Raw genomic sequence first — 23,918 nt, 5'->3', positions numbered from 1 at the left:
AAATGTGACAGTCAAAAAAAATATTGGGCACCTACAATGGCAATTGGAAAGTAGTAATGGACCACTGTTAAGTCATGTATCTAGGCATGTGTTTTCCCAGGCACCTAAGTATCCTAGCCTCCATCTCATGTTTTTTTGATTCTATTTTATGCCTTTTACATTAATCTTCACCAGAAAAACAAACAAACAAACAAAAAAAACCAAAAAAACCAAAGCAGAGACAACTGCTTTGTACCAAAGAACAAGAGACAAATACTTTCAGCTGCTGTAAACCATCACTTTACAATGGTGGTGTGAAAATATTTCAGCCATACACGCTGGTTTTCAAAGTGGGACCAATGTCATTGTCAAGATATTGACAAAAATTAATTGCTTGAGATGGACTGTCTTCTAACAGAGGTACAGACATGGCAGGTTGGAGGACTATGGAGATAATTTGTTAAAAAAAATTCAGACAGGATGTTGCATAAGAGGTGTCATTTCTTGCACAGATTTCATTCTTTTATAAAAAATATTTAGTATTTTTATAGTACTTTTATAAGAGAGATTGGGAGTCTGTTCCTTTTACTGTTTGGTTGATGACATCTGCTCTTGCCTATAGTTACAATTTTTTGAGACTGTCTTGGTGTGTTTTCATATTGCAAGTCAAAGTATCTACAAACCTTAAAATAGATAGAGGTATTAATCCTGAGGTGCAGGATGCCTGCAGCTCTCAGAATTGGCACTCCCTGTGACAGTTGCCAGACTTGTGTGTGCAATTAACTGGTTTTGTGTTGTTAGATGCATCCACAGAGCTGAGATTTAGAGACAAGATTTGTGTGGGTGTTCACATTTTATAATAACAAACCCTTGATATATAAGGTACGTTTTACTCTACACACTGCTGTCATTTATGCACAGAAAATAATCTTAAATATTCTCAAATAAACCAGTTGAAGTTAATGAAAGAAAGCAAAACACAAGAAAACTTCTGACTGATCTGAAGTCAAGGGATTCTCAGGGTTTCCATCCCGCACCTAATCCTCTGTTTTCACCTGGCTTTGCCTCATTGAGCCTAATAAGCAGAATCTGTCTTACTGCCCTCTTCAGAATATAACTTAATGTATTTTTTTGAGTTCATTTATGTGCTAGCCCTCACTAGCTCAGAGCAGATCCTTCTTAGGCCAGATTGCTCAGTGCTGTGCCCATTCCAGTTCTGCCTATCTCCAAGGATGGAGATTCTTTAGGCAGTCCCTTCCACTGTTTGACAACCATCATAGTGAAGATTTTTTTTCCTAATACCTAATGAGAATTCCCCCTGTCATCAGCTGTGTCCATTGCTGCTTGTTCTATCATCAAGCACCTCTGAAGAGAGTCTGGCTCCATCTTTTCTGCACCCTCCCCTTGGTAGCTGCAGATAATGATAGGGTCCTCCCAAAGCCTTCTCTTCTTAGGACTGAACAAATCCAGTTCTCTCAGCCTCTCCTTCATCACATGTTGCAGCCCCTCACCATCTTGGTGGCCCTCCACTGGACTCACACCAGTATGTCAATCTCTCCTTTACTGGGCAGACCACCTCTGCAGACACTGTTCTGCAGATGTAGTTTCACAAGTGCCACAGAGAGAGGAAGAATCACTTCCCTTCACCTTCTGGCTACGCTCTTGCTAATACAGGTCTTATGTGGCTGGCCACCTTCACTGGCAGGGCACACTGATATGCAACAGTCAGCCCTAAATAATACATACAAAATCAGGGTTGTGGATAATACAGGTTACTTTTTGAGCTGGGCACGTGCTGAACAAGGAGCCCTTAGTGGAAGTTAAAAATAGATACGCTTGGAATCCACATGACAAAGTACTTCTTCATTCTGCAAGTAATATAAATTTGCAAAGGTTTTCTGGACAATGTTTCTGAGGGGAAGGACACAAAGGTTGTTCAGGGATCAACCAATGCCTTGCTGAACGTTGGAGGTAAGATATCTTTTCCCAATTCCTTTGCATAAGAATAGACAGAGGATCAGTGCGAATGCCCTAATTGAAATCCTGTCTGAAGCATGATGTGTACTAAAATATCCATATTAGAGATGGTGAGAAGAAAAACATCCAAAAACTGTTTTCTTCATCACAGTTTGGTCTCTGAAACAGGTTCATCACCTGCAAAGTAGTAAGCCTTGTAAACGGTGCTGCATTCATCTCCTGACCAAATGACAAATACAAGAGTAAAGCATCTCATCTCTTTTTCACTTGCTCCACTCTTATCCCAATAGAATTCTGTACGTGGAACTTGGCAGACAAATGTTGATTATTCTACTTGCCCTCTTATACCACCATTTAAATCACTGATGTCTTGGACCGGAAGCTTTTATGCAACTTGTTCATACAAACACAAGAAGAGCAATTTAGGCAGCTAAATGTAAGGTACCTTGCCTGACCTCCAGCTGCCACTCCAGCTGAGCATGTGTCAGCTGTAAGTTCTGGTCATATCTGTCAGTCCTGTGCAGATGCCTTAGGTGTGAGTAACAATTCTAGGTTGAGGGTATATTTGTCTTCAACTCTCAAAATGTTAGCTTACAGAAAGTTCGAACCGGAAGTATTTGCTAATGTGTAGCCATTGCAGCATGTCCAGTCTAAAATGCAAGGCAAGAAGAAAAATAAACAAAGAAAATTAAAAAGCCACTATTGTATAAATCATAGTATAAAAATAAGGCCAATAATTTGAGTAAGAGAAATGCCTAATACAAATATCAAGGATTGTAAAAAGAAAAGTAAGCCAATTAAAGCTTTCTGATATTCGGGTTATTCTGCCTGAAAATCCCAATGCAATAAGGGGCACTATCTTCCATATACAATAGAACACATAACCGTGTTCTTATGCTTTGTTAAGAAAAATACTTCTGTGATATTTGTATATAAACTTGCAATATATTATGTATTTTATGTTTTCCCATTAAAAGGAACCCAAAGTGGTTAAAAGAAACTTGCATCTCTGGCTCATGAGTTGACCTAAGTCTAGGATAAATTTTTATACGATTACATGCCAAAGTTTTCATCTCAAGGCCCACCAACCTCCTACTGAAACAACTACTGAAAATGTGAAAAGAAACAGGATAATGATGCACTATTTTGGTTTTGGACTGAACATCTCATGAGGTGAAAATATATCTTCTCTTCCCATCTCGTCTTTCATCCGTACACTGAGATTCTTTTAATGAGCATTTTCTTTCTGCAGTAGAATAGCATGGATGAAGTTAAGATGAATGTCCAGGAGGTATCTTTAGCTGTCAAGTAGCAAGACTGGAGTAATGATGATTGAAAAGGCTCTTCTCAATACAGAATTTCTAGATTTAGATTTTTTTTTTTTTTAATAGGATACTGGTTTTGTGTACTGGATATTTGGATTGTATTTGTTGTTGCTTTCATTTAGAAGAAAGAGATTGTAAAATGTTCCAACAGTTTGTAAAAAGAAAAGAATCTGTATTCTTCTGAGTTGCATATTCATTGTTTTCAAAAAGCTAGTAGGATTTTAACTGTCTAGTGGCTCTAAAAATGGGTACCTCTCAGATAAAGACAAGTCTCTTTATTTCTGTAAAGAGTATTCAAATAAAGGGTCAAATAAGAGTGCTTTTATATAGCATACAGATACTTTAGTTTTGGAGTCTCTGACAAGATTAGTGATATCATTTGTTGTGTGCTGCCATGTGCTTTCTAGTGCATTGGAACCATTTTAGTAATTAGAACATGATTTATTCTGTAACAAATGTCTGAAAGCCATTTTTAACATCCCTTAGAGAACTTATTTCTAAATTATCAAAGCTACAAAATTATTTTAGTTATTGGCCCGCTAATTCCATTGTAAATTTCTGCATTACTCCATCATGAGTTTATAAAGATGATAGTAAGTCTGATTCCTGGTTAAACTTGTTTTTATATATTCTGGGATCACACCAAAACATTGATCTTTGTCAGTATTCATCAGTGCTATTCAGCTGAGAAGCCTAATATTCTGGCATCTTCTTTTAGTGGGATTTTTTTTGTATAATTAGTAACTCCAGGAAGAAAAATCTTCCATACAGGAGAAGGAGCTCTTGAAAGGTCTGGGAAATGCTGTAAGTGACAGCACATATATGTATATATTTATACAAAGATTATAATGACAGTGGTCCATCTAGTAACCTTAAACATCTGTGAGCCATATTTTCACTGGGGCTTATTGAAGGGGAAAATTGACATTTCTTAGCTGCCTTATAAGACTTTTCACGTGATTCAGGGAAGCTGATCATTTGTGGCATTTCTTTCACCTAGAGACTTGTTGATAGTTGTCTTATAAAAGTTGTATTCATCTCTTGTATATCTGAAAAAAATATGGATTGGCAGTTAATTGCAAAAAGCAACATAGGGCTGACAGGTCAGCTCTAATGCTGATTTGGGCTAAGATGAAAAGTGTACTTTCTTATTTGGACTTTCTGTGAAAAAGTGTAGTGCTTTGTTAAATTAGATGGCTAAAGGAAAATGAACAGAGTGATTTTGTGTTGCATTTTACAGTTTATAATCTTCAGAGTCTGGGAGAAGGCACTTGTTTTAATATTTATTAAAATGTGATAGTTACATTTCACAGAACAAATCTAAAAATAACTGTAACAACTTGAAGTGTGTGTGATAGTTTCTTTGTAAATTATAATTAATACATAATAGATTCCTATAAAAAATTTTGCATACAGTTCAGGCAAAGATTTCAAACTGCTCTACATAAGCATATAAATACTGCTACAATGGGGAAACTCAAAGAAAAGTGACTGAAGGCCAGTTCTAAAGATATGATGTAGTTCCTACTCTTTCAAACCTCTCAGTTCTTAAACTACAAATGAAACACAGGTCTCCTAAAGCTCTTCTCTGATCTTCTACCACAAGAATATATTGTCTCCCTTGAGATATAAAGCCACAGAGGACATGAATTTTTATACTGAAGAGTTTGTAAGTTGAAAAGACATTTTTTAGTCTTTCAAAGAAGTCGCATCATTTTTCAGGAGAGAGATTTATAAACAAATTCATTTCATGACCACAGACCAGACCTCATTTTGAATATTTAGTTTAGACTAAAAAGAAGACCTCCTGTTATATACGAAGTTTATTCATTTTAGAAAGTAAATGTAATATATGCCCTAACCCACTAAGAAGATATGAGCTCTTTTCAACCAAGACTCATCCTTCCTATAAAAAATGAATAAATACTAGTTAGTTTTAACCCAGTCCTTGTCCTCTGTAAAGCTGAGTAAAAACATGGTTTTGCAGTATGTCTCAAAGGTCAGTAGATTGAGTGGGCTGGTTTTTTCTGTGTTTTGGGTTATTGAACATAAAATTTTTATTTTTCATGGGTAGAATATATATTTAAAAGAAAAATAAAATTACAAAAATACAGGGACACACATTCACACATATTCACACATCTAACAGTAAAATTGATCCAATTTGCTAAATGTATGTGTATTTCAGAGGTTAGACCTTGAAGATTTTGAACACCCTGTATTCCCTTACCGCAGTGGGAGGCTAGGGAACCCATCATCTTGCAAGATGCAGGATTAGATATTGCAATAATCTCCCACCCCCTCAATATTTACATCCTAATATTTCATCATCCTCCCAAGTCCATAGCCTTCTGTAGTATACAGGGAGACAGATGGCTCATAAGATTACAAGCTATGGAGATTTGGTGTTACAGACAGGTCCCCTGGTATTCTAAGAAAATTAACAATTTATTTAAACAGCTCTGTCAGATACAATCCTCTTTGCCTCATTTTGTCTCCTGCTGTCTCTGTCTCGTGTAGGATTGCCTGCACATAGATTCACTGGTTACAGATTAATGATGAAGGAAAGAAAAGAAACATAGTCATGAGCTATATGACCTGTGGGTGCACTGGACAAGCATGTGAGCATAACTGGAATAACAGACCAAAAAAATCACACTTCTTATTTTCGTACCATCTTTATGAAAGAACTCTCTCTTTTGTGGCAATTGAAACAGATTCTTGCCTGTTGAGCAGCTCTAAAATAAGTAAAAGGATTATCTTTATCACAGTGGTCCCAAGGAACATCAGACTTCAGATAAGGAGGGCACCAGTCTGACTCTGCACCCTGCAAAAGCATATCTGCTGCTGCTGCCTGCTGATCTGTTCCTCGTCGCCAACAGAGCTGCTTACCGACTGGTGGAAAGTGAGTACCCAGGAGCAGGCACACAATCAGTAGGTGGTTGTTTCGCACAGAAAAATCTTATGCTTCACGGGTGACTGCAGCACTGTGCAGTTTTATGAGCTGGCCAGTGAAAACAGGTAGTCAAAGTAAGGATCTGATTGTTGCGGAAACTGCAGCTGTGTAGTGATGGCGGGCCGCTGACAGGATGGAGCGATGAGCCACATGGCTTGGTGTCACAGGTGGGGAACACATTCTCCCTTTCCAGTTCCTTGTCACTGTGCCGCAGAGGTCTTACTCTGGCCGCTTTGTCAAGGGGAAGGATGAGCGTTTGCTGCCTTGTCATTTAAATCTAGTGTCAGAGGTAAATAAGCATGCGTGCCAACCAAAGGTCTTAAATTCAGTACGTGGTAGTTCATTCAGCTGGAAGGCAGTCACTTAACTGCAGAGTCTGCTTCCCACCTTGAGGCATGCTGAGAAAGCAGAGCTGTACCCAAGGGTCTCACTCAAGTAAAAGCCTCGTGGTTCATACTGCAGCAACTGGCTTTGGCTTGAGGAAGAGCAACACTGTAACCAGGCAGAGACATGCTCACTCGCTGGACTCTCCTGTTTCTCTACACTTCTGAGGAATGCAGATCGGTGCTTTGGCAAAAAGGATGCAGCAACACCTGGGAAATGAGAAGCTGCAGCCAGTCACTCTCCAAGACCTGAGCAAAGGGGAGCAGGTGTCTTATAAGAGCATGCAATAAAGTCAGCTCTACAGAAAAATGGAAACCGGGATGTGTGCTTTTCCAGATTTGCTTGTTACGGAAGTTCTCTTTGAAAATAGTGCTGTTCCTCTTTCCTCTTTTGCCTAGCAAAATAAGTATAGTTTCAGTAACCCTCATCTGTCACGTATTTTAACACAGCATTTCTGAGTGTGAGTGACTATAATTGTACATGCTACATAATTTGTCAACAGTGTATTGTATTTGCTTATCACTGGAAATACTACACCTAAGACACACTAGGACTGCATTTGCCTTTTTCGCAAATGAATTACAAGGGGTATATAACTATCCTGTGATCTTTGCATACCCTGTCCTTTTCCACTCCATCACTCCAGGTTGAAATGTTCTTGGTTAACAGCATCATTATTCCCTTTGAGTTTTCTACTATTGAAGTTCCTATCACTTTTTTTCATTATCACCTATAATTTCCTCCATGATATTTGGAGTATCTCCTATATTTACAGTTCATCCCTCTTTGGTGCTGTCATTTAATTTCATTAACGTACTTCTCTCTTTTCTATGACAAGCATTACTGGAAATGTGAAATAGCATCTGTTCCTGCACTAGTCCTTGGGGAAACTCAGCCCCTAGGGAGCCTCCAGTCCAGCAGTTCTGTTTTCTGCGTAACGTGATGGTGTCTCTCTCCACCAGTTCCATCCCCATTTGCACTCTTCTCCTGAGCTGAACTAATGATTTCTCATGTGGCACCGCCCTCAAATGCCTTAATCAGAAGCATCTAATCCTTTATAATTCCTTTGTCAAGCAAATCAGTTCTGCCGGGTAGTTTGATGGCTTGATCTGGCATAAGAGTTCTGTACAAAACCAATGCAGTTTTTTACCCCATTTCTTATTTTTTCTGTGTTTTCATACTTTTATGCATTTACATGAGTCTAGTCTGTGTTTCATCCTTTTACTCAAATGCTTAGTGATACCACCTTTACTTTCCTTGTTCTATTTGTATACAGTTGAAAATCCTTTGGCAGTCGTCTTAACTTCCTTTGCAATACTAGCTAAACTTCACTTTTGTCAATTCTCTGTTTGCTCCTACAAGCTGTTTGCTTCAGCCTTTAAGAAGTACCTTTTTCCTGCTGATTAATGTGTTTTTTTCTAACTCTTGTAGTTCTTGTTAGTTTTATTCTTAGTTCTTCTCCCTTCTAATGACTTCTCAGGAACAGTTTTTCATCCAAGGAGGTCTGGAGCCTTTTCTTATCAGGTCCTTTTTTCTTCACTTGGGAAACAGGGTCCAAATAGTTTTCTCAACATTGATAGGAATAAATTTAAGTTTCTGCTTAGGGCCATCTTCAGCCTCCCTCTTCTTTCCTACTATGGTTATAAAGACACACACTGTCCCGTGGAAAACAGATATGTCTTTACTCTCTAATTGGCATTACAGAAGGCAAAGGCAGTTTTCTGCAAATGTATACACATATCCTTTCTCATGTGGTTTTCCACATGCAGTTTGAGAAAACTCATTCAAAGAAACCTGAACTTCCCACAACTTTTCTTTGTTTCAATCCATGATATACTGAGAGTTTTTCTATTTCTTCTGCCTGTAGTAGAAAACTGCCATATTCTTATGCTACAGCTGCCGTAATAAAAGTTTTTTAGGATGAAGTAAAGGAAAGTTGTCAGCAATTCTATTAATCTAAGATCCACAAGTATAAATTATTTTGTATTATTGCTTTCTCAGTAATTGCCCCAATATACAGCTATACTAAAGCAAGTAATTTATCATGGTAAATATTTCAGTTCTTAGCTGCCTTATATCATGTTCAGTCCTTTGTACTTTTACAAAGGAAGTTTAAATGGAGTTGTCCACAGTTGTCCACCCACCTTTCTCACCAGTGAATTACTATATTAGCTTCAAGGCTATGGAGAGTCAGACACAGAGTCTCATTTTAGGCCCCCACAAAAAAAAATCCCAACAGTATGAGTCAATGCACTATTTTAATTTAAAAAAAAAAAAAAAAAAAAAAAGTAAAAATCATTCCAGCTCAGCAACATGTCCTAAACTGAACTGTTTAAAACCAAGTAGCAACTCAGCCCTGGAAGACCAGGTGTGGAGGCAGAGAGACAGCATCGAGCTATTTTTTTAACCTTTTCTGACAGAGACAAGAGGTTGTGGGAAATATTTGGCTACATTACCAATAAATCTTACATCAAAGCATAACCTTTCTGGACTTAATTTTCATTTAATGGGGACATATCCTTTCCATGAGAGAGCATTAATGTGTGTATAAGTCTTACACTCGCTTAAATATCTCCTTGAAGTAAGTGGCATTGAAAAGTCTTCGTAAAACCAAGAATTTTGCCTTTGACATATCTCTCCACCCCAAAACCTAGAAAAACCAAACGTTTCATGAATCTTTGTTAGACTGTATAAAGAAGTTCTCATTTTAATTTATAAGATGTCCTGCTTTCCCTTAGTTTCTCAGATAACTCTGGTTTTAATTTGGCAGCTCTCAGTGGTCTCTGCAATATGATTCAGCTGTTCACTGTAACAGCCACCTTCCCATATAAAAAAAAACATTGAAAAATCCATAAATCAAGACCAAAAAGTTACTGTCACAGAATATCCCGCTTTTCTCTCCCTCATCTATGTCTAAGAAGGAAAATACAGGTAACTCTGTGCAATAACTGATCACATTGGAGTAAAATCTGTTGAAAAGGCAAGTACTCATTTATCTGTCTTCCAAAGGCCATCACCTTGTGAAGGAGGAGGGCTATCACTGTTCAGGTGAAACAATAACTTCTCCAATGAAAGACCACTGAGTATCCAAAGATGATATGATATGGTATGATATGATATGATATGATATGATATGAGTAGATCTTACATGTTCCTGCAGAAGTATGTTCTCGTTGTAGGAAAATCTCCAGAATAAAATTGATTATTTGTTTGATAATATAATAAGAAAATGACCCACCGAAGGGGACAAGGGAAGTCCCTTCCCCCAATGTTTTTTGTTCTGCAGGCTACCATTTGTTAAAAGCTGTCTGGGGTTTTAGGCTTCAAAACTTTAGGACAAGAACGATGGAGAGAAGATTGAATTATTCTTGTTCAGAAAAAGGCAGAAAGCACATGGGATGGATATGCCTCTCTGTTAATCCAAGCCTGTCTGTCTCTCTCTTCTGCTGTCTTTGCCTTCCTTCTTATATTGATAGTAGCAGCTAAATGTGAGTGATTAGCATTCTAATCTCTGAAGCACCTGCATACAGCTAAAGATTTTCTAGCCTACCTACAGGATTAGCAGGCCTAGTGCTGAAGTTAATGGAATTGGGTATTAAAATCACAGAGGGAGTTTTGAGAATCACAAGAAGGGTGATCGGCACCTGCCCAAGGCTGCTTTTAGCTTAGGGAAAAGAGTTCCGTAGAGGACAGTCAGCAAGTGCAGTCCTGAAAATCCTGCAGCCCAGTCATGTGCTGGATATCACATAGTAGTGGCCTACTTGGGACAGTTTAGTTGTAATTCTTATTACAAATATCACTAATAAACTTTACTTTCTGAAGTTTGATACATTATTTTGAGGGGAAAAATCAAAGCATGTCTTTCTTTTATACACAGCAAGAATGTACAGATTTGAGTGGCCTAATTACACTGACATTTTTTTAGTAAATGTATAGCAAGTGGTGGATAAGAATTAAATATGAAAAGCATGGATGTTTTTCTTCAAGCTTGTAGGTAGCAAAGAAGTGAAGTTGGGAGCATAATTCTGCCATAGAGAGATGCAATTCCACTAAGATTGTTAACGACTGCAAAGCTGAGAGAAATCTAATTGGTGACCTGGAATAGAAGGTCAGACGAGGTCAAATCAGTAGGAATTCCTGAATGCTCAGGCAACCATAGAAAATGTGATTCCTCTCTTTGCCATGCAATGTGAAGGAATTGAATGAAGAGTAATTTTTAACTCCCTCAATGGTATGTCATGGTGTGTCGTATGCCTAGCAAGGCCAGTGCAGTAATATTCTGCATGATCCTTGTACAAATAGTGAGTTGTGGAAGAAGGAAAACAATTTAATAGCACATAAATGTGAGAAGATATCCGGCAGCCCTTCAAGGGAAATCACCATGACATTAATCTGAAGTTTACTTGGAGATGCCATAATAACTCTGTGGTATTCCATGAGAAAAAGACTAACTTTTTTTCACTTTGGAGGAAGCTCTGTAATATCAAAATTTTATATTCCTGTAATATTCATCCATAAAATATAAATGGTGTATAAAAATACAAAAAGATAATATGCACACTTGGCACTCAGTATGTCTGGGGCCAATCAGTTGGGATGCTCAGAATCTGTTCACAGATATTTTGCCTTTCCTGAAGTCTAAAAATCGAGGGCCTAAATGTTAAATTATGAGTCCTCCAAAAATGCAGATCTAAAGCAGGACTGTTTCCAGCAAGTCTGCCCCCCCTGCACTATTACTTAGTTAGGTCTTCCACTTCAAAATGAATGTCAAGGTCACCACCCACTTTTGATCAAAGAACTTTAGCATCCTCACTGGGTGGTAAATGAGGGCACAAACATAAGCAGTATGTAATCAGGAATTTAGTTATTTATGGGGAGAGTTAGGGGAATATTGGGCAGAGGTTTCATATTAAGAATGAGGATATACTTTTCTGAGCCAGGGCTAAAGTTGAAGTACGAGATGTTCAGGTTCCCCCAAGACTCAGGCTATCACCAAATATTTATTAATCAACGACATGGCAAGAAGGATGAGCAATAGGTGTTGCACACATCAAACTCCTCCTGTAGGACTCGATAATTGAGTATCTCCTGTGGGACCACATTGGTAGCAATAGTCTTAGTGACCATTTACCACACCTCATGTGAAAATATTGAATACATTGCTGAAATCTTGCATGTGCAAATGATTGGAATCCATCATGTTGATAAGAACCTGTGGACTCCCTGCCCTTTCCCTCTCATCCTAGTCTGATCTCAGTGTAAGAAGTGGGTCAGGATTGTAAAAGATTATGTTTGTCACATGAAGGCATATGAAATTATTGACTCCAATGGCAACTGCAACAAATTATATGAACATACCTGTGAAAGCTGGTTTATGTATATATCCACTCCTACATTTTAGTTATTTCACTTGTGCTTCTAAACTTTCACCCTAAAAATCAGAAGTCTATTAATGAGAAAAAGATGCTGGGAATTGTGGTGGTTTATGTCAGCATTAGTACGCTAGAGATGTTGTATTGCAGAAAGTATATAAAAGATTTTAAAGAAAGAAGTGACAAGAGTTTAATATTAAATAATTCACCTTCTTCCCTTGGAACCACAGAGAACTGACACATTCATTGCAGACATTTTAATAAGGGCATTAGTGAAGCTGAATCCTCATCAAATCAAGTCACTGTAATCTTACTGTTCCCTTAAATGTACCATATTTCTCAACTTTACCATCTCTCTACAGAGAAAGACCCTATTTATATTATGACAAGTGTCTCTGAACGTTGTGGCTTTAGGAGCCAGAACTAAACAAATATCAATATTTTAACTACCTACCTACCTACTATCAGTGTTGCATTGTGCCTGAGCAGTGGGTTTGTGGATCTCTGTGTTGTGTCTTACTAATGGTTCCAGAATCTCCTGTGAGCACCATTTTCGCTTCTGGAGCCCCCGGCTCTATTACAGTCCTCACCTCGCATCCCACCAGACATTTAACACATACTTACGTGTTACTCTATAAGGAGAGAAACCTGCAAGAATCCTAATGAACATGTTGAGACAAGTGGGAAGCAGGGTTGTAGTCACAGATAAATTCATGGCCCAAAGGGCACTGGCCACAGGCCTGGAGGGTCAGTGTCTGCAGTGCTCAAGAGACAGCACGCCATTCGAGCAAAAAGTATTGTGGCAGTGATCAGAGCAAAGGAATAAGAGGATGGAGAGCATATTTCAGTGTAATTATAATTTATAACTTGAGGTTGTTCTCCTGTTAAAATCTCAAAAGCAGAATATTTTTACTTTCTTATAAATTATTCACAGCCATTTGCTTTGCTTCATGACAAGTAACTTTGCTTTTCTTCAGACAGGATTTTCAACCTGAAAGAATGGAAGTGTTGACCCAGTTATGCCTAACAAACAAAACGTGAAAAGAACTAAAATTAGAAATTGATAAAATAATCGTAATGTGAGAAAAAAATAATAGGCTTTTTTCCCCTCCTGTTCCATCTGAATTTAAAATTGGTAAAGGTATTTCACTTAAAGAAGAAAATAAACTTTGAAATTAAACTGTTCAGAGAAGGATGAGGTAACATATATGAAACATGCTGTACATTTCCTTTATCAAAAAAATTGGTTTCAAAAATGCCCTAAAACAGAACTTAATCCCTAGCCAGTTCTGCAAAATGTTTATGATGCCTTGCGAAGCTCTCATGGCCCACATGGATTTCTGACAGAGTATTGAGGGCAGTCTATGGGAATTGAGAAAATACATACCATGAGATATTTTATGGGGTAAAAATCCCTGAGTGGCATCATTTTCCAGCTTCTAGAGTACTAGATCTAGAACTGGATCTACTCACTCCCAGATTAAGAAAAATCATTAAAAGAAAAAATAAAAAAGGCTTCATGGAAAAACTATGCACTTTTTAACCTTCTGGTACATTCAGTGCTAATGCATGGGATGTTATTCATGTATTGATTGCATATCCCATTGAAAGAGTCTCAATCGGTTAATGTAGGTCAAAAAATTACTTACCTTCTAAGCCATAGAGATCAAGACATTAAAAATTATTAGACTTCCTTAAAATTCCTAAAGCCATAGTTAAAACATTTAATGGGTAACATTATTTTTAAAAAAACTTGCACTTAAAATTCCCACTAGGATCAAGGATTTAGGTTTTATTATCTGAAGTACTTCAGAAACTGGTAGTAAATAGCACTTCATTAAATAGATTAAATAAGAAAATGTTTGTTTACATTATTCTATAAAGAAAAGAATCCCACAATTTTTTTAATGTGAACTGTGTTTGCTCTTCTAAGGAGTTAACAGAAACAGGGTGCCAAGCAGTTTCTTGTCTAGTTATTGGAGACAGTCATGATCATATTCAAGATAAGAGAGAGGACTTGTGTATATGTATAAATGATTTGCAGTCGTAGTTCGTACATTTTAAACTGGCCAGATACATCTACTTTTCATTTTTCTGCTACAACTATTCACAGTATTTGAGATCTGTGTTAGTTCATAACTCAGCTCCCAGCATACTCAAACTGCTATGTAAAGACAACAAAAGATTGGGGTTTTATTCTCCTCTTTGTTAGTTTTGTTCCATTTTTATATCTCCTTGTGCACATACATTTCCTTTTTGGCTAAATGTTTTGCTGAATTTGTCCTATTTATTGTAATTTTTAGTGGTTTGGTAACGTCCAGTTAAAATACTCAGGCAAATCTCTTCTGAATTGGGAGCTCTGGATTATTAGACATCTTCCTGCTTGCAATTTAAAAGAATACACTGGAAAAACTATGAAGCGATCACTGCTTTGTGTGTTCCCTATTTACTTGGATATCAGACCTAAACTTGGCTGTATTTATGGCTACTTTCTTAGGTGTTTAGAAAAGTGGTTGTTGGACAGCAGGGAACCATTTCACTTGCAGCTGTTTATTTAGTATTTATCATTTTAACAGTTCAGGAAAAAGAACATTTTCCAACCTCATTTTTTACAAGAATTTCCATTCAGTACCAGCTATCAACACCTTTCCCAAGTCAGAAATATAAAGCTGGCCTCATTCTCCTTACCTTATAATTTATAATGATGTTTTGGTAACTGGTAATCTCAGCATGTGCAATGGAGTCAGTCAAGAGAATCATGTACACAATTAGTAATGTACATAGTGGCTCTGAAAATGATTATAACATCAGGATTCTCAACTGTATTTTGAAAACATAATTACTCTGTAAAGAACCTGAAACTTTCAAAGAGAGAAAGCAAGCCAGCTGCATGGCAAGCAGTGATAAGCAAAACTGAAAATCAGGCTGTGCTAATATAGAATTGTAAGCCTTTTAGCTGCATTTTAAACCTTAGAAAATTACCTCCAAAAGAGGAAGGTATAAATATCTTCTTCATTTAAATGACTGTTACTTGATATTCTGATGCAGAAGAAATTAAAAGGTTTTGGGTTGGGTTTTTGTTTAGCTTTGGGTTTTACTTTCTTTTATTTCTTCCAGTTCTTGACTGCTGTGTTCACATTCTGGCTCAGATGTTGTGCTTTTCCTGTGAGAAACCTGTGCAGGTTTCCTGAATGTAGGAGATTACTACTGCTTAGGGAACAACATCACAGATGCAGTGAAGATAAGTGGATTTGTGACTTAATGATCCCCTTTCTTCCATACTCTTCTCCTTTCAGCAAATGAAAAAGAAGTTCACCTGGATAAAATTAAAGTGGAAGGAGGAAGATTTGAAATGATATTCAAAAAACTGATCTAAGCTAGGTCAAAGCCTCCCATTGATGTCCCAAAATAATATGTAAATTCCCTGAATTATTACGTCCTTGCCAAAAGAACATCATTTTTTCACCTGAAAATGCCATTCTTTGGTTGCTTTAGTTAGATTTACAGTGAATATTTGTGTAATTAGTGCCCTGTTGACCAGGGAAATGGTTGCCATTGATTGCAGTCATAGGAGATTGGAACTTTTGATCCCTTTTAAAGGAAAACTAATTATTGCTGTGCAGTAATGCAGTATCTGAGCTGATCAGATGGGTAAAAAGGGCACTTTCCATGATAGGTAGGAGTCAATCAGAGATGAACGTTGGGGAGTCTGAATCTGGTCAGTAGAGCAGCCACCAAAGCCTTGATATCTCAGCATTAGCTTGTACTTGGTAGACTCCTGCATTTATTGCTGCACTTTTGATTTTGCTTGTTAGGACCACAATCGCCCTTTCAAGGGTCTGTGACTCCAGCATATCGAAAGATGTGGGACTGTTTACAGGCTTAACATTAGGCACGGACTTAAAAAACATGCTGATTCAAGCTTATGATCCAAGTTTTCGTCCTGAGAAAAAATACTGCTTTCTTCTGTAGCATGTAGTCAGAGCTGCACTTAATCTCACATTGACTGATGTGTGCTATCCCTAACGTGCAAAGGAAATGCTTACATACTCATAACTACCTTTATTTTAGAGATGTGACTGTTGCATTTGCTGCACTAATTCCCCAGGATATTTATTTATAAAAAAATTACTTCCAGAGCCTTTTAGTGCATTGACCTTGTTTCAGGGTTTAGCTGGGAGGAGGGAGGGATGGGTTTTTTTTCTTAAGCACTGCAGGGGATTTCTGTCAGGTTGCTTTAACACTTCCCTTCACATTCTTGCCAGGCTTTCAGGCTAAAGAATTTTCAGATGTAGCTAGCCATCATCACATAGGTCTTTGCATAGTCTCTGTTATTTTATATATCTAAAATTTAATTGGTTTTCAAGAAAAGAGAAAACAACAGGACATAAATATAAAGCTACCAAATCAGAATCACAAATGCATGGAAAACGATAACTTCTAATGTATCAAATATGTACAATACAGTGACCACTGCATGGATTGGCTTCACATATCAATTCTCTGTGCAAAGATTTGGAAGGTTGTTATACCCCTAAAGAATAGGAGAAGGGAGAAAGTGACATGCTACACTGTTGAATTTTCCTTTCAAAAACTAGAGGTTTCTTAGTAATAGGACACCAATTTTAGAAATCACTAAAATACTCATGCTCTGCAACTATGAAAGTCTTTACCCCACTCAACCATGACCCTAATAGGTTAGCACTACAACTGCTATTAGCAACAGCTTTTGCTCTCTCTTCCTGAGTGCTTTTGCATACATACTGATACATGTATGGAAAATGCATGCAGATAATTCTTGAACCTCATTCTCTGACTGAAGTATCTACCATACAGTGGCATAAGGAGCATAAGGGTTTTTTTAGTGTGGATTACCAAATTTGAGTCCCTTTCATTCCCCCAAAATAACTGGTTACATCCAGACCATAAGAAAGTCCCTCACATATTCCAGGGTAACTGTGTTAAAGCAGTGATTCTGGATTAATGTTAAAGAAACCCTACTGAAATGACAACATTCTACCTCTTCTTATGGTGTAACAGGTATAATTGTAATTCTCTCTTGTTACTGCCTGATCTTTGAACTCCATCCCTCACCCCTCTGTCATCACTCCTCAATTTCACGCAGGGCTGCCACATATGGTGAGTGGATATACAGCCCTGTTCACAGATGGGGCTTAAGCAAAATGCTCAGCTTCATGGCATTTCTGTGCTAATCTCTGAAGGCCTTTGGATATACCCTTGCAGCAATGCACTTACATATACTAGTACTGCTAGAAGCCCTGCTTGTCCAGACAGAAGCTTGGCTTCCCTGGAGCTAAATCCCAGGAAGATTTCAGTGGTAGTTAAGCTAGGTATAGGCAGGTGAAAATGTACAGCACTGCAAAATATAACTCCATTGCCTCTTGATTTTATGAATGCCTCAAAGAAGGGCTGGGTTATTCTAACTACAGTGTGAGGTCTAACTAGAAAAAGAAACATTTGGAAAAATCATTCATTTATTATATTTTTCAGAAAAAAGCAATCACATCTTTCTTAGCAGAGAATGCAAAGAAAGCAGTAAATATCACAGCTGTTCAGTGGTAACGACAAAAAAAACTCAAATTCAAAGTTTGCGGCTTCTATTCACAGTCAACGACTGAGAAGGGACAAAAATACCAGGATCCTCCTGAGTGTACAGTCTGAAGACAATATTGCTGGTAAAGTTCTAAGGTTGTGTCTTAAAATAGGCAATTGCTAACCATGTCAACTGGACTCAAGTGTTTTACACTATATGTCTATATGCAGTATGGTGATATATGCAATTTCAGTCATTCTTCCCATCTCTAAGTGGACTTTATCTGAATTGCTGTTGTACCCCAAACTGTCTGCACTTTCATTAAAAGAATGAATGTTCCTGTCATCAGCTTGGTAAGAACAGGAACAGGAAATAAGCTACCTTTAAATGTATTTAAAAGATGTATTATATTGTTCATGAAGCTGGGGAAATATTAGTCAAACATATAACTTGGCTGGTAGATAGGCTGTTTGGAAATGGGAGTTAGTGACCTTGCCGAAGTAAAGGTCTAAAAAACTGCCTGGCATTTCTGATGATGCACTGGCATCCTCTTTGCTGTAAGATCTTATGAATGTCATTCAACTTCTCTGTACCTCAGTTTCTTCATCAGTAAAATTGTGATAATTGTTTTCTACTGAAGTTTCCAAGTGATAGGCTTAATTGTCATGCACTACAAAACACTTAGAGATCTCAAATTGAAACGTGCTACAGAAGTGCAAAGTATTATTACTCTTAGAAGTCCATTACAGCTCTGTTTTTCTTTGTTCAAAGTGGTCCTTTGGTACGTGCAGCTAGACAGGTCCTAATGTTATCTTGATGCACAAAGCACTTTTTGTGTGAGGTTTGGCTCACAGTAAAATGCCAGTTAGAATTTTTTCCTCAGGAACTCACTGGAGCTTGGCTTACAAAATCTGAAAATTAAATCAACCAAAATAGGTCAAACACAAAACTATATGTCCTTATGTGTCCTCTTGTCCTCTTTTAGAAGTACAGCAGATAGTTGTTGTTTTCTTTTCCACAAAGTTTAGGCCTGTTTTGTTTCTCAGTTGGCTTTGGTAACTGTATCATAGTTAGATTTTGAATACCTGCTCATGCAAGTTTTCATTCCCTGTTAAATATAGTTTAGAATGATATGCTCATCTGTTAGTCGTCCAGAAATAATGTGCTGGATACACAAGCATCTGATGCTACTGAACACGACGAAGAGTGTATCATTGTGTTACAGCTTGTTGGTAGCCATCATTACAGAGATATTTTTGAACCTTAAAAAAAGGAACAAAGCATCTGAAATGTAATCAAATGTTAATATAAGCTGCGGTTTTGCATTTACTTTTCCCCTGTAGCTAATTCTTTAGGAATTTATTCCTATTCACCTTATGCTTATTTATTCTGTACCTAGTTTATAATTTCTATTCATTCCTGTGTCGAGTAGGTGAAGGTGCTGTTTAAATTAGTACTTACTTCAGTATTATACATTTTTTAATCGTTTGTTCATTACAGTCATAATGCAGTGCATAAATTTGTTAATATTTGAGGCTGGAAGAGAGGTAAAAAGGGAAACCATCTATACCACTCACAGGCCAGCTTTCTGGCTATAACATATTATAATTTATTTATACTCAATCAATACTTAATCTGGAGTTTAAATTCTGCTAAAGATCTGTGGTATGGGTAAAAGCAGCTGATGGCAGGGAATAAAATTTTCTTCAGGCTGTGATTCTGATGAATTTATAATGTGCTCTGAGGGTGATGCATTGACCTAAATTCACAAAAGCACTGCTATTCCTATTTATTATTATGAAAGGTATCCTACCCACAGTTTTGTTCTTTAAAATATTGTGAGGCTATATGAAAAAGATGACAGGTTGCAGTGAGGATGACTGGGGAGGAAGGAGCTGCATGCACATCCCCGGCACATACTGCCTGCCCAGGCTGTCAGCCCCGGGGTTTGGAGAGGTTTGGTGTGCTCCTCGACAGGAGGGCAAATCTGTGGCAAGGGGTGGGGAAGCAGAGGACAGCCTGAGCCCCGTTCCACCCTTGCTCCACTGTGGGAAGCACCCAGCACCCTCTCCAAGGCTTGCCTTGTCTGTGCCGCCTGTAACCACAGACAGGGTGGTGTCTCACTGTAATTCCAGGATTCAGTGCAGGAATAATTTCAGCACTGTAAAGACCCGACAACTGTTTGAAGCCAGCAGTGAGAGCAGACTTCCTAAGAGGTGTGTATTTGTGGTGATCATTTGGATTTGTTTTGTTGGGCACATGAAAGATGTTGTTATGGCAGGAAGAAGACAGTTGCATTGAAAACTGCTTCTCTTTTTTTTTTTTTTTTTTTTTTCCTGTAGCCTTACAGGGGAAATAGAGTTAGATCTGTGCAGGGTTTGGTTTTCTGTATACAGTTCTTTAAAATCCCTCAAGTCCAACCATCACAGGACAGTACCCACGAGCAACTCATACTGAAGTGGTTGGGAATTGCAGACACTGATCTCTTGTAATGATCAGACCACTTAATTTTTTCCAGTGCATTTTGGCAAGCTTTTCCTCAGCATCATCCAAGGGCTTTTCATAGTAAGTGGTGCCTTCCCAGTGACCTGAGTCCTTATCCAAGCCTTCTTTGTTACCTTGACAGTTTGCAGTCATATTGTCTATTTTTGTGAAAAGCTATGTGTTTTAGCAGATTCATAAATGTTTTTTTTTAAAAAAGTGGAGTGAATAAGGGAAATGTATATTGAATAAAGGCTGATAATCCTCCCCACTTCTTTCATGATATGATATGAAACATCTCATGTAAAAACCAGGAAAGCTCAGTTCTGCTTCTTTATTGGTACCTGGACACTTCTCAACTTGTTGATTTTCCAGACAGAACTTGTAAGGCAGTACTCTCACCTCTGCATTGTTCATCCCCTCCTCTCCCTCCTGCCTGCTTTTGGGGTGTAATATGGAGCGTCACTGTCTTCCAGTACATCTATTCTCGTCGTATTTTGTGCCCACCTCTGCCCATATTGCTACTGTAGTCAAATTCCTGTTGTGATTTATGCTAGAATAACTGTGGGATAAAATAAATCCAGAGACTTTAACGGCATTAGCCTGCCTTTACTCTAGCACAATTGACAGCTGTATCTAGCACCACGACCTTATTCCACCCCAGTGAGGTGGCATCCAAAGCCATGCTGTTTTGGAGGAGCACCGCTGTGTGCTTGCTGAGGTTTGCTCCTCAGGGCCAGCCCAGAGGATGAGAACAGCATGCAAACACAGCTTCTCAGCAGGAGCAACTGTTTGTTTCAGCTCCATCCTTTACTTAAAAATATGAAGCTCTTGAACAAAAATACAAAGACTTGGAGTTCAAACTCATACCTAACTAACTTGGAGAACTGGCTCCTAGATCCAACTGTGCATTTCAGTCTAGCAGCAAGAAAGTGTGACTTCCACTTCAGTTTCTTTTCTTCTAGCTGTAATGCTCAAAGTGAGTGCTTCAGGATTCAGATACAAGGGTGCAGATATATTTATCTGCTGTAAAGGTGGACTGGCTCTTTGTAGAGGTCTTGGACCCTTCCCTCTCCCCAACATGCCAGTCCGATCCACTCCGCAACTTTGAACTGTATCAATCAAGCACAACAGCAGATCATGAGTGATCATTGGCAAAGTGATGTCCAAAAGCTATGTTCTGCCTGGTAGGGTAATAGATTAGGAACATCTGCAATTGAATATCTGGAAAAAATAATTTCAATAGAGAAAGATAATTGCAAGTTCCAACAAAGGAATAAAGTTGTATCTTATTCCTTAGCATAATGGTTTGACCAATTGAATCTTCCTAATCTGTCTTTAATTATTAATTTTTATGTAAAATCTGAATTTTTCTATAATTTTATTAAAATTTATGATCTATCGTGCTTTCTGACAGGAAAAAAAACCCTCATGTTTATCATAAGTGTTTGGTATTTCTGTTGCAGCCAGTGGAAAAGTGGGCAGAAGCTAGTTCGTGTACATGTCTAGAGAAAAGCGTAGTCCTTGCCCCATAGGATGCCAGCTGATGAATTGTAACAGATGGGTAAGATAAAAATGGAGTATAGGTTGGGAGACACAGGCTGACAAAAATTGATAGTGTGTGCATAGTTTTTAACTAATCAAGAGTAGTAATTGTACTTTGCTTAGTTGCCTAATCACAATTAGGTGCCAATTTTCTCTCCATGTAACAAAGGAGGTGAATTTCAAGACTATGATTTGAAGGAGGCTGGGAGGAGTGGCATTGTTTTCTTAAACTCAGAAAGTTTTTACCAGGCAGGTCTACAGACTGATTTCTGTCTGTAGTTCACAAAACTGTACAATAATGTTTTTTCTTCCCACAGTGCCATGAAAAAAACTTTTGGCTTCAGTTCATGTGTGAAACCTTTTGCACAACAAAAGTGGTTTCTTGTGGCCAGTAAGACTAAATGTTCTAAGCATTCCAGGAAGCATATAAATAGATTGGTACCCTTCCTAAGGTTATGGAGCCTTATTTCTCTCTTTTTTCTTTCTTTTTTTTTTTGCATTTATGCTCTCTTCTTCTAGGCAAAGACCAAGCAGAGTACAGTGTTTGAAAATACTGACTATCATTTTCCATTTTACTTGGGTTTTCCTTAGTTATATTTTCTGAAAAGAAGTTGTTTCAGTAAATGCAACATAGTAAATTATCTTAAATTACTTCTTACAGTCCAGGCTAGTATTATAACATGAAAATTGTTACTTGGAGTCTCCCACACCCCCGGCTGCTGCAGACCTATGTCTCCAGGCTGGGGAGAAACCGGTCACAGTACTTATCCAGCAGAGTCTGCAGGCCAATCCACAATGTGGAAAGCAGAGTTTACATAAAGGAGATTTCTTATCCTTCCCTCACAATCCTGCTAGATTCCATACAGTTGTAGCGATGGTCAAAAACAACTAAAACGGTGATTCTACACTGATGGGTAGGTAAATGTCTATGTGGAACCCAGATGAGAAATTATTCAAGCCAAAACCACTAAATCTCAGCTCATCTAAGGCTACTATAAAACAGCCATCCCGTTTCTTTGATCTATGATATTTGAATCTGAAGGTGTGTTAATAAGACATATATGTTGGGCATTGACATTGTCTTCTGTCGAACAAGGGTAAACATTGCATTTGTCTCTATAAAAATATACTTCAATAGCTGGGAAGAAAGTGGAGATTCATTATTTTTGCAGTTGTAGAAGACATTTAGCAGCTGTGTTTATACTGGCAGACAATTTGGATATTAGGTGGCAGGACAGAGAACTGCAGATGCACAATATTGTGCAGACATTGTGCACTTACAGCCCATTTCCAGGGAAACATGTTATTTTATATTTCCCTTGGTGTCATTAATCACATTTCATGATGTATCTCACTATTTCAACTCGTTTCCCTAGATTCATTCATTTTTGGCCTGTTTGTTTAGTAGATATTGAGCTCCATTTCAACAAATTCCATCTCAACTACAGATAATAAAGTTCTTTTTGCTTCAGGGGAGAAAATTAAGATGGCCCTATACTGATTACTGAGACTACCTGTAATAATCAGCATGTCTACCACATCAGAAAGATATTTAGCTTGCCTTTGGTCAGAAAAATATTCATACTGTTCTTTGGTATTTAGAAATTAAACTCATTTCCTGAAAGTAAAAATATGATTCTTATCTTGACCTACAAAGGAAAACAGCTGCTGTTTTCTCTGTTCTTGAAGTTCTCTAATCTCTCAACAGGCTTTGTTTTGGTTTTACAGGTGAACCCCTTAAACTGTAGCAATGATGGCCTATCCCCTGGAGATATATGCTGATATAAACAGTGAGGAATCCCCCTGCTAGCGAGCTGCAAGCCTGAGGAACCTCAATGTATGGGACGTAACCCCAGGCCTTTTTTTGGCATTACTTCTACATTTAAATGATGGCATTAAATGTTCATGAGTAAATTTGTCTTGTAACTGCTACTGTGGGTGCCCTGTGAGCCACCTCACCCTGGAAGGATCTCCTGGTGGCATTGTGCTTCTCCTGCAGCTCCCCAGCCCATGGGAAACAGCCCTGATGCATCACTGTTCAGGTAAAGACAATATATCTGTTTCCTATATGGTTGACCAGTTGTGCTGGAGAGAAGCTAAAATGGGACACAGCTTGTGCCAAACTTTTGATCTTCTTTGACTGAAGAGCTAGCTGTGCAGGAGCTCTGGCCTCGGAGGTGGGCAGCTCCCTGGAGGACTCTGAGACAGGAACAAAAGACCTGCCAGGCATGCTCTGTTCTGTCTGAGCCTGGGTGTCTTGGTAGGTAAGGTTTTTCTGTTGGTGAACAAAGAAAAGGTGTTTTACTGACCTCTAAAGAAAGAGCAAACACAAAGAATTCACTACA

Source organism: Platalea leucorodia, assembly GCF_965183815.1.
Source record: "Platalea leucorodia genome assembly, chromosome: 5".
Lineage (NCBI taxonomy): Eukaryota > Metazoa > Chordata > Aves > Pelecaniformes > Threskiornithidae > Platalea > Platalea leucorodia.
Note: the sequence above shows the minus strand (reverse complement) of the source record.